General features: G+C 34.4%; 1 pseudogene; it reads left to right on the top strand.

The window, feature by feature from the left end:
- Positions 1 to 2,854: 2,854 nt before the first annotated feature.
- LOC116112076 lies at positions 2,855 to 5,180 on the top strand (annotated as a pseudogene).
- The last annotated feature ends 5,255 nt before the right edge of the window (positions 5,181 to 10,435 follow it).

Raw genomic sequence — 10,435 nt, 5'->3', positions numbered from 1 at the left:
AATAAGGATTTGCTGGTAGAAACAACGTTGAGCTATTCTTTGTTTATTTCCATGTATTTGGATGGATTTTGTGTTGGAATGTTGTAGAAATGCTTGTAGGGGAACGCGTTTTTTATTGTTTGCACTTGAAGGACGGTAAGTATGAAAGATTCTTTGTCTAATACTGCAGACCTGTATTGGATTTATTTCATATATTCTTAACTCTAGGTGTTAAAATGCTTGTTAATACTGGATTTAATAGGGTCTGTTAAATAGTTAAAGTGGAAGAGTCTGTGGGACTGGAAGTGTAGGAAAGAAATATATGTTATAGTGATTTTGGGTTTGAAGCTGCACCTCTGGCTGATCGCAAACCCGGGGCCATATTGGGATGAAGTGTAATTTTGGCTCACATGTTTTACTTTGATGTAGGAATTGAATTAATTATAAAGTTAATAAAAGCTGTGTGTGAAAATTGAATTAAGCAAATGTTTTAAAGTTGAGCCTAAACGTTATCAAGTTCATACTGTTCTGGGGCAAACCATCAATTGTGCGATACAGATTCTTAATATTTCATCAAAATACATTTTAAACTTCAACAAACACGTAATGAGAGAGAGCCTCTTGTTTGATGGGAAAGAAAGAAAATAAAAACAAATAATGTAGGCATTATTTGTATTTATCAAAGTTAATTCAGCAAAAAAGTGTTTAACTTTATGGGGAAAACAGCTATATCCGACTTGGTTGGCCTTTCCCCTAGCCACAAGTCATCCCCCTATTTTGCCACATACGTGGGTTCGGTCCTCCAAGGCCTGTTAGAGCTCTCTTCAACCTGCTCATGGCTAGATCGATCGGTTTAGGGTCAAATAGGAAGAACTATAAGATTCCACCTCTGGAAAGCGCCTACACTAATGGCTTAAGCCGCTGTTCCCATTTCCTCGCTGACCCTCATGCAAAAGGTACGCCGTTAGAGTGAGTGCGCTTTACATTTTTAAAACTGTCAGAAACATTGGAAAATAAACTCCCAAGCAAGGTTGGGTGTTTTAAAAACCGTTACTAAAACCCCTCAAAATACTATAATGATTTACCCTCAAAACCGCTACGATGGTTTACCCTCAAAACCGCTACCTGAAACTCCCAGCAGAACTTTTGTGATCTGGTGGCTTCTGAAAAATGCTTTGGGTTTCGCGGAAACAAAATGCATACACTAAGCGTCATTTTACTATCTCTCTAAATTGATTTCATTTCAAAAACTAAAAACCAAAATTAATTCTACCATGATGATCAAGAGCTGCAAGTTATTATCATGCACAGCAGCCAGCGCCACAACCAGCAGACATCCTCCGCGGGAAAGTTCAAATCAGCCAAAGAAGATTTCTTTTGACACATCGTCTGTCCTATATGTATATATATATAATTGTGGTAATTAAATATAAAGAAAATGTTGATGATAGGACTTAAAATTAACACCAATAGTGACGATGGTAAAAGAGCAAATGATGCTTCATGAGCTCTTATGTTCGAGTCCTCCTATAAATAATAGGGATGGTCATCGAGCTTTTGTTTGGTCGCCAATTGACAATTCCAAGGTCTTGAGGGATTAATTGAGGTCGTGCAAACTGACTCAGAAAAATGACCTAATTAACTATGGACTAGTACTTGATCTACCAAGGTTTCTTGGAATTTATCATGTTAAAGAATTTCAAGATTATTTATGCTAAATAAATCATTATTTATTTATTAAAGTGGTAAATTCAAGTGTATTAGCCGTAACAAATTGGAAATTGGGCATAACCATTAACCAAGGTAAAATGTAATGGTAATCACAAAATTTTGCTTAATAAATAAAAATAGGGGAAAAAATTGAATATTCTCATCAAATAATATTGGGAATATATTTAAAACCTAAATCTACTTGTGTATTTAAAATTAACAATTTAAAAGTACAGAGATTTATTTAGAATATAGATTTAAAAAAAAAAAAATCATAATTAACATAATAACTTTTTTTTTTCCCCTTAATATGGAGGCAAATCTCAGAATCAGTTATAGGTGACCAGCCAACAGGCCCTTAAGCTTGTGATAAAATTCACAAACCCCTGATCAAAACCCTAACAATCAAAAATGAGACGAACTCTGCTAAAAAATGTTTCTCTGCTTACGCGAAACCTTCTGCACAATCCAAACCCTAATCCATCACTCATTCCACTCGCTGCTTCGACTCGGTCTCCGCTAGACTCTACTCGTCCGACTCAAACGACTCCTCTAATGACCAAGACCTCCCTGCCCCTGCTGCTGAATCCACATTGGCAGCTCAAACCCAGGAGAAGGACGTGTTCTCGATGTTCAGGATGGGGTAATAAAGGTAAAAAAGTTTATATTTGTGTTTTGAATGTGTTTGGTTGGTGGGAAAATGGAGGAAAGGAAAGCAAGTTTTCTGTGTCTGATTTTTTTTTTTTTTAATTGATCTGAAATTTATTCTGGTAGAATCTCAGCTAGGATTTATTAAAAGTTTCGGGTTTGGTTTATTTTGTATTGCTGAAATGTATTTTGGAAAAATTCGAAGCTTAGATTGAAAAAAGTTGTACCGGATTTCTGGGATTTAAATTATATGTGATTTAATGTTTGTTGTTTGATGTCAGAGCTGAAAATGCGGATAGAGAAGTATTAAAGGCGATGAAGAGCGTTGCCAGATATTCTGAAGCAATTTGCGGGGAAGTTGACAGGGAAGCATGAGGAGACTGATGAGAGTTGGTAGAGAATCGGGATGAAGCCACTGGACGATGCAAGGAGCAAGAGGTTGAGGTCGGTGAGGAGTTGTATAAGACTGATGAGAGATTGAACATTTGTATGATGCAGAGGATATGTTATGAGAAAGATGGTGAAGGATGAATACTTCTACATGGATGACAAGAAGTGGGATGAGATGATAGCGAAGGTGTCAGCAGGTATTTGAAAGACACAAGAGAATGTGAGGAAATTCTTGAGGATGCTTAGCTGGGACAAACTCTGCCAGGTACTTTTTTCTGTAACTTTCTTATTGGGATTATCATCTCATTATGTGGTTCTTGAAACAAGGTATTTATTTATTGCTCTTCGTAGACCATGCTGGAAGTAGATTCGAAACTAGATTTGTTTTACTAGCGTATTTGATGGGTAGAATTATAAAATTTCATCAATTTTCTTATGTTCATGTTTGCTTTGAAATGTTTCTGAGAACGTTTGTGATATTTCAGAGTGGAGTTGTGTTGCGCAGCAAATTCTGTATGCAATTATGCCATATGCTTTTTGAAAGATATCTGGGAAAACAATATAGCTTCCTGAGATGGCTAGTAAAGTCAAAAGGACTAGTTAATGATATTGTTAGGACCTTTCATGCTGTAATATATGATGGAATCTGTGAAGGCCTTTCAATTAGTCACAAATATTGCCTGGATCTTGCAGTTTTGCAATTTTTACATAATGGTATTATGGTCCTGGGTCACTAAGAATCTGAGGTGTTGAAAAAAGAAATAAATTATGAGTCAGGGGGGTAGCCTTGACCGGTGTTGCTAGGAAAGCTTAAGTAGTTAAATATTATGAGGCAAGAAGGTAACTTAGACTGTATTGGACGAGAAAAATTTGGTATATCTAGTGTTTTAGGATGAGATAAGTGGAGCAGTCATGTTGTTATCAGAGGATCCTGAGTCAGAAATCTATGGCGTGTTTTGAATTCCACACCTTTTATAACAAAGTCATTGAGGCGACCAGAATGTGAATTCTGAAGAAATTGACATAATGAGTTGTAGATCTGAATATGATTGTTACCTGTCTGCTGTCAACATGATGGATGTCCATTGTACATGCAGTCATTATGTGTATGTGAAAATAATGGCTGGTTTGAAATCCCTCTTCCATCCTCCCTTGTAACTTTGGGTTTCTAGTAAAAGGTTTCCCTCTTTCCATATCATGCTTTTCTGTACTGTTTTCCACTATGGTTTATTTATTTGTCAATCCCATAGACTATTTCCGGTGGAAAATATTTCCAAGTCAATTTCGTGAGTGAAATGAAAGCATTTGCTTATTTTTTGTAAATATATTTGCTAACTTTTTAAGTATTTATGACTGGTAGTTGCATATTCTTTTGTATTTGCATTGTCTGGATTTTTCCAAATTCTAATTCTTTCCCAGATGATATCAAGAAAAGTGTTGAGGAGAAGTTCAATGAGCTGGGTGATATGTGTGAAAGAGGGGAGCTTGAACCTGAACAAGCATACGAGCTGTTTAAGAAGTTTGGATGAGATAGTCTCTGGATACATGAAAAAGGTTGAAGCAGAGGGTCTTCCACAGGTTGATTTATCTGCAGTGCGGACATGAAGAAGGACATTGATGACCCACCAGGAGAGGGACAATCCTTAGATGGCAAACACGGGTTGTCTTTCTTCGTGGTGATGCTTGGCATCCCAAAAACAGGAAAGTAAAAATGTCTGTTACTGTGAAAGAGCTCGGGCTTTCAAAACATCAATTCCGTAGGTTAGAGAACTAGTTGGGAAAAGGTATCATCCAGGGAAAGATGAGCTTACCATCACCAGTGAGAGGTAAAGCCAACACACTACTAATATTATCACATTTTTTATCCAGAAAGTTTTACACTGCAAGTGTTGGTCCTTGACAGATTTTTGAGAAAAATAACTTTGCTCCTATTGCTGAAATTTTCTGATATTCTATTCCCATGAGCCCTCACCGTAAGAAAATTGGCATATTTATCATGAAATTTCTGCTGATTTGCAAGTATGAGACTACAATCAACCTATTTTTCTAAGTGCTTGGGGAAATGTAAAATATCACTGTACATTCCTCTTACCTTGACTGAATCATCCGTAGTCTTGTTTTGCTAAAAAAAAAAAAAAAAAAAAAAAAAAAAACTATCCGTATGCTTTGCCAGACTGAAGCTTTACCAATAGTAATACTCCAGTTAGACTTTTGGCACTATTTGTATTCTGTGCCGTTGAAGATAACTATAGAACATTATTCTTTGCAGGTTTGAACACCGAGAAGAAAACCGAAAAGATTGCCTAGGACTCTCTTTTCCCTGATTGAGGAAGCCGGGAAAGCAAACAAGATGGTGGAGGGATGCTCGAACTTCTTAGTGAAGGATAGAACTCAGAGCAAATCCAGCATTCATGGAGAGGTTGCATGCCAAGACAATGAGTCACAAGGACTAACTTGTGAGTGCATGAAATTTTGAATAGCAACCACATGGAGAAATAAACTTCCAGGTTGAGGACTTCAATTTCTGGATATAATTTGCAGCAGTTTCTGTTCTTGCAAATTTAGGGGCAAAACATCTTTCCTGTAGTGTATGGTGGCATCAATATACATATCATATGCTGATGCAGCTAACCGGCTTATGTTCTTGTGGTTGATTAACACAGAGATACTTATTTTTTCGTTAACAGGTGGGAGCTTCATAATTCGTTCTTTGCGCTAAAGATTCTGTGATGTATATTATTATTCAAAAAGGTTTCATTATGTATGTGTGAACAGAGCAAGGGCTTGAAAAGTTACCAAGTTGGTATAGATCTTTTGTATATTTTGATGGTATTGCCTCTTTTGAGTAGGACTAAGAAGTGAGGTTGTCAAGGTTATATTATAATATTTTTTAATAATTACCAACTACAAATTGTACCGTGGATATCAACTGAAGAAGGAATTTTGGACGACGTCAAAATCAGATCAAGAAGGAATCTTGTCATCGATGGGCGGTGTCAAAGATAGGAGGGTTACTTTCTGTGGCATTCTGTATCCACTAATTGGAAACTAAAAAGGTAAAAGTAAAGAAGAGAAAAAAATGAAGTGAAGAAAGAATTCCAGCAAGCTAAGAATCTTGATATATTTTATACAAAATAAGATGACTTGGAATAGTGCCAAGATGCACTACACAAAAATATGACAGTAAGATAACAAACAATGCGCTAATACTCGAGGAATCAAGCACGTGTATAACATTCCTCAAAGGGTACCAAGGTGGCAAAACTAAAGAGCAAGTTTAATATTGGAGCGAAAGAAGAAAATGCAGGTTCATAAAGTTGACAACAGAAACCATCCTAAGTTTCTCCAGATGGGATTATTCACAGCCTCAGAACATCATCACCAACCATTTAAAAGACTGTTAATAGTGCCATTACAGTAGCAAAAATGGAAAGCAGGCTTCTTCTTCAAGATCAAGTAAAGGAAAAATACCCAGATAGCATAGAAGCAAAGAACTAATCTTCTTCTTCTTTTCTGCAGAGAGAAGAAATTGCAAATGCTATGGGAAAATTGTAGAGTTTGCTTGTAGTGCTTGTATGTTGTGCCTTGTTGCCCCCTTTCTCTTGCTGGTGTTCATAGGCTACCATGCATGGTTGTATGGCGAGTTGCGAAGCGTTTAACTCACAGGGCTGTTGTGGATCAGATAAGATTTATGCAACATATCTCATTTCAGATATGATCTGAGAGTTGCCATATAAATCACAGTATTGTGTCAACTGTTGGATGCTCAAAGGAAATAGGATAGGATGATGAATAGACCTAAAAAGTTGCAATGTTTAAGGCAAGCTTCTGTTGAGTTTACCAGTAGTTGAGTTACAATCTCATCAATTTTGTGGCAGTTTCGCGTTATATAATTCCTTATTCTTCAGTCAGGCTATAATATTTAGTAAACTATTCTATGTAGCACTTACTTTTTGCAATGGTATGAAAGAAGACATCTTTGTAATTGTAATTGCATGAGTGATAAATATCCATCAATTATTACATTATCATTAGTTCTTTAAAAGTTTGTGATCAAAAGAGAGAGGAAGAATCAGTGGTAAATTGTTCTCTGAAATGAAAACTTGTAGTTTTGATTAAATCAAATTTTCACAGTAGAAAAAAAAAATTGCAAAATTTATGTCAGAATGGGATTCGAACCCCCTTCGGACCAGTACCTGAAACTGGCGCCTTAGACACCACTCGGCCATCTTGACTTTATATTGCTGTTATTTCATTTCGAAACTAAATGTTATATTTAGTGGTATTTTTCAAGCTGCACCTTGAGAGATACTGAAATTAAATTCAGTATAAGCCATTAGAACCACTCAAATTTTAAACTATAAAGGTTCATTAATTAATTATGAGTGTTTGTGACTGATAATTAAGAAAATTAATATAACAAAAGTAGATAAAAAAAAAAAAAAAATATATATATATATTATAGATTCTTCAAAATTAGAAGAGTTGACTTACCGTAGTTGAAATCACAAAGCTTGAATAGGGTTTATTTAAAAGTTAATGCCTAAACGCATTTAACTCGATTTAAGTGCATTGTCACAAGGATGATCGAGATAGGGATACAAATCTTCCTCCCTTTTACCTTCTATGATTATTGATACTTAATGCTAATTTTTACCTTTATGTTGCATATTATATTAATAATGCCATCTTTTAGACTTTTACCTTTCGGTCAGTATTTAATATATAACTTAAGTAAAAATATTTAATACTAAAATTCTTATTAGCACTATATTAACTCATGTAATGACATTGTTCATTAGTCATCATTCCTGAGTTGTTACAAAATCGACATTTCAAATTTTTTTTTTTTTTTTTTTAACAAAAATATCAAAACCAATTTACGTGCACCTCGATTAATTCTCAGGGGAGATTAACACAACAACATACTTTTACGGCCTCCCACTTAAATCGCAGACGTTCAAATGATGAATTGAATCTAAGACAGTTCGGATATCCACACTATCCTTAATTCACCCTAATTAGCTAGACTACCCAATTATGGGTTATTTTGAAAAATGTTGCTCTCCTTTACTAATTAATCCATATCAGCCATATGTTAATTTCTGATTTATTCATTTACTCAGCTCGGTTTCACAATCCAGTTTGTTCGGCATTTGATGTTTGAATGAGTTTATTTTATATTGTGACTTTTAAAAGCGATTTGGACTGCTTTTGTAGAAAGTTATTTTCCTTTAAGAAACCTTTCTGTTGTGAATTTGTTTAGTAATGTAGTATGTGTGTGTGACTTTTGAAAGCACAGGATATTAAGTAAATGCACTTCCTATGAATGGTTTCTAGCAATTTTTTTTTTTTTTTTTTGGGTAAAAAACAAACATATATAGCATAAACTTGACAGGATACATTTACTATAAGATGAATAAAACATAAGATTAATTTATATCTTAGTGATTTGGTGACTTCTGAAAAAACGCTTTGGGTTTCTTCCATAGAAAGGGCTTTTTGAACCATGAAGTGGCTCTTCATTATTGTAAATATTTGTATTTTAAACAGAGAAATGATATTGAACTTCATTTCCATGCATGATTTATTAAATGTAAATCATGGAATATATGTTTCTTCATGGAAACAAAAAGCATACACTAAGCGTCATTCTACTGTCTCTCTAAATTGATTTCATCTCGAAAACTAAAAACCTTAAAATTAATTCTACCATGATGATCAGAAGCTGCAAGTTATTATCATGCACCGCAGCCAGCGCCACAGCCAGCAGCACATCCTCCGCCGTGAAAGTTCGAATCAGCCGAAGAAGATTTCTCTTTTGACACACCGTCTGCACAAGAAAAGATTATAGCTGAAAGTACCGAAACAGTGACCAAAACTGCCCAGAAAACTACACAAACACCTCTAAATCCACCAACAGTATCTCCATTAACGCCACCACCACTAATAACTTCTCTCAATTCTCTCAACATCTACTCTTTCTTTCTTTTCTCTTCTCTTCTCTCTCTAATAAGTGAGCAGTGTGAATGTTTGAGAGTATGGTGTGGAAGAATGAACGCATTATTGCCCATCAAAGAAGGCCTTTATAAAAGCATGCAGCACATAATAAGGTCAATGTGTGCAGAGAAAAATTAAAGATATTTACTCAATTATTTTGCAATTGCTTAGATCTCTTAATCTCTCTTTCTGTCTTTTTTGTATACATGTTTTTAGATTTCATAACTTTATGTGATTCTTCTTGCTTGCAATAAAATGGCAGAAATTTGAGTGGGTCAACACACAGCCACTACAATCTATAATGCTTGTATTGCATATACTCCCACTCTTTCTTGTCCAATTTTTAGTCAACACATATATAGAAAGCTAGCTAACGTGACAATTATTTTTTTTTCTTAACCACAGCCAAATCATAAATCTCTCTTTCAATCAAAGTTTGTGGTCAAGCACTTGAGTTTTATTAATTAACAATCGTGGCCACAAATTTTCAATTAACATATATATTATTTAAAAGAAAATAAGTCTAGAATCACAACAACAAAAACATTCATTTACAAGGGCTAAATCTTTTCGGTAAAAGAAGAATCCCCTCATAAATACGTTTTTCCGAGGGTTTTTTATGTCGTGGCTGAGTCTTGAACTGGGGAAGCTAAAACTGGACCGATCTTATTTGTTCTTAAGTAATGACCAGTGTGATTTAAAGGGTTTAAAAATTCAATTATTTGCCTAAGTGGGTTCCTCTTAAAGCCAGCATAATATACCACAAATCAATAATTTAACATTAAAATTTGACCTTCTACTCGTTTCCACGTTTCAGTACTTGATAAAGAAGAATTAAAAATGCATTTTTTCTTCTATAATTGTAGAAATTTAAAAAGGTATTGGATCTTGCCAATATCATAATGCTCAATTTTTTCATCTTTCTCTCCATGTGTTTTATGACTTCTGTCTGTGTTTCCATTCAGCATCACAAAGTGCTACTCAACTCTCTCAATTAATTAGTTTTCAAAATCTGAATTAAGGTTTTGAATGAAGTGGTGCCCCCCTTTAACATAATTAAGTGGATAATTAACTGGTTTATCATAATTAGCTGACTAATGAAAAGGTGGTCATTTGTGTAACCCAATTAATTTAATGTAATACACATGTATTCTCGACTGCTACGCCTTTACTTTGGAGTCAAATTAAACAATCAACTGCACTAGTTGTTTAATGCTGCCAAGGGTTTTGGATCAAATGGCCTTACTTTATTGATTTCATTTGCTTTAAGCCAGAGACTTCTACAAGCTTATTAGGACATAAAATCAGAAAAATAGATCCGTAAATAATTTAGGGGGTCAAATAATAATAATAATAATAATAATAGGACAATTCAATAATTTATATAACATATCTATCAATTTATTCAAACTTAATCAAACATTCTCAATAATCTTCAAAGTAATCTATCTTTCCATTAATATAGCATTCCTAGTAATACAATATTTCATGAACCAAACGCACCCTTAAATTAATCTCAGGAAACTTTACTTGAGTCTAGATGCATGTGTAGTTCACAGAGTTAGTGCTTTAAATATATGTAACATAATAAAACTATATAAAAGTTTGAAAATTTTGATGTATAAACCTAAAAGGTAGGCCTTAATTCTTATTAATTATGAGACATTTGGATCATATAATATTTTATTATAAGGGGATATCATATTAA

The sequence above is a fragment of the Pistacia vera genome, unplaced genomic scaffold, assembly GCF_008641045.1.
Source record: "Pistacia vera cultivar Batoury unplaced genomic scaffold, PisVer_v2 Contig1196, whole genome shotgun sequence".
NCBI classification, from domain to species: Eukaryota; Viridiplantae; Streptophyta; class Magnoliopsida; order Sapindales; family Anacardiaceae; genus Pistacia; species Pistacia vera.
The sequence above is the reverse complement of the archived record's forward strand: the minus strand, read 5'-3'. Positions and strand labels throughout refer to the sequence as shown.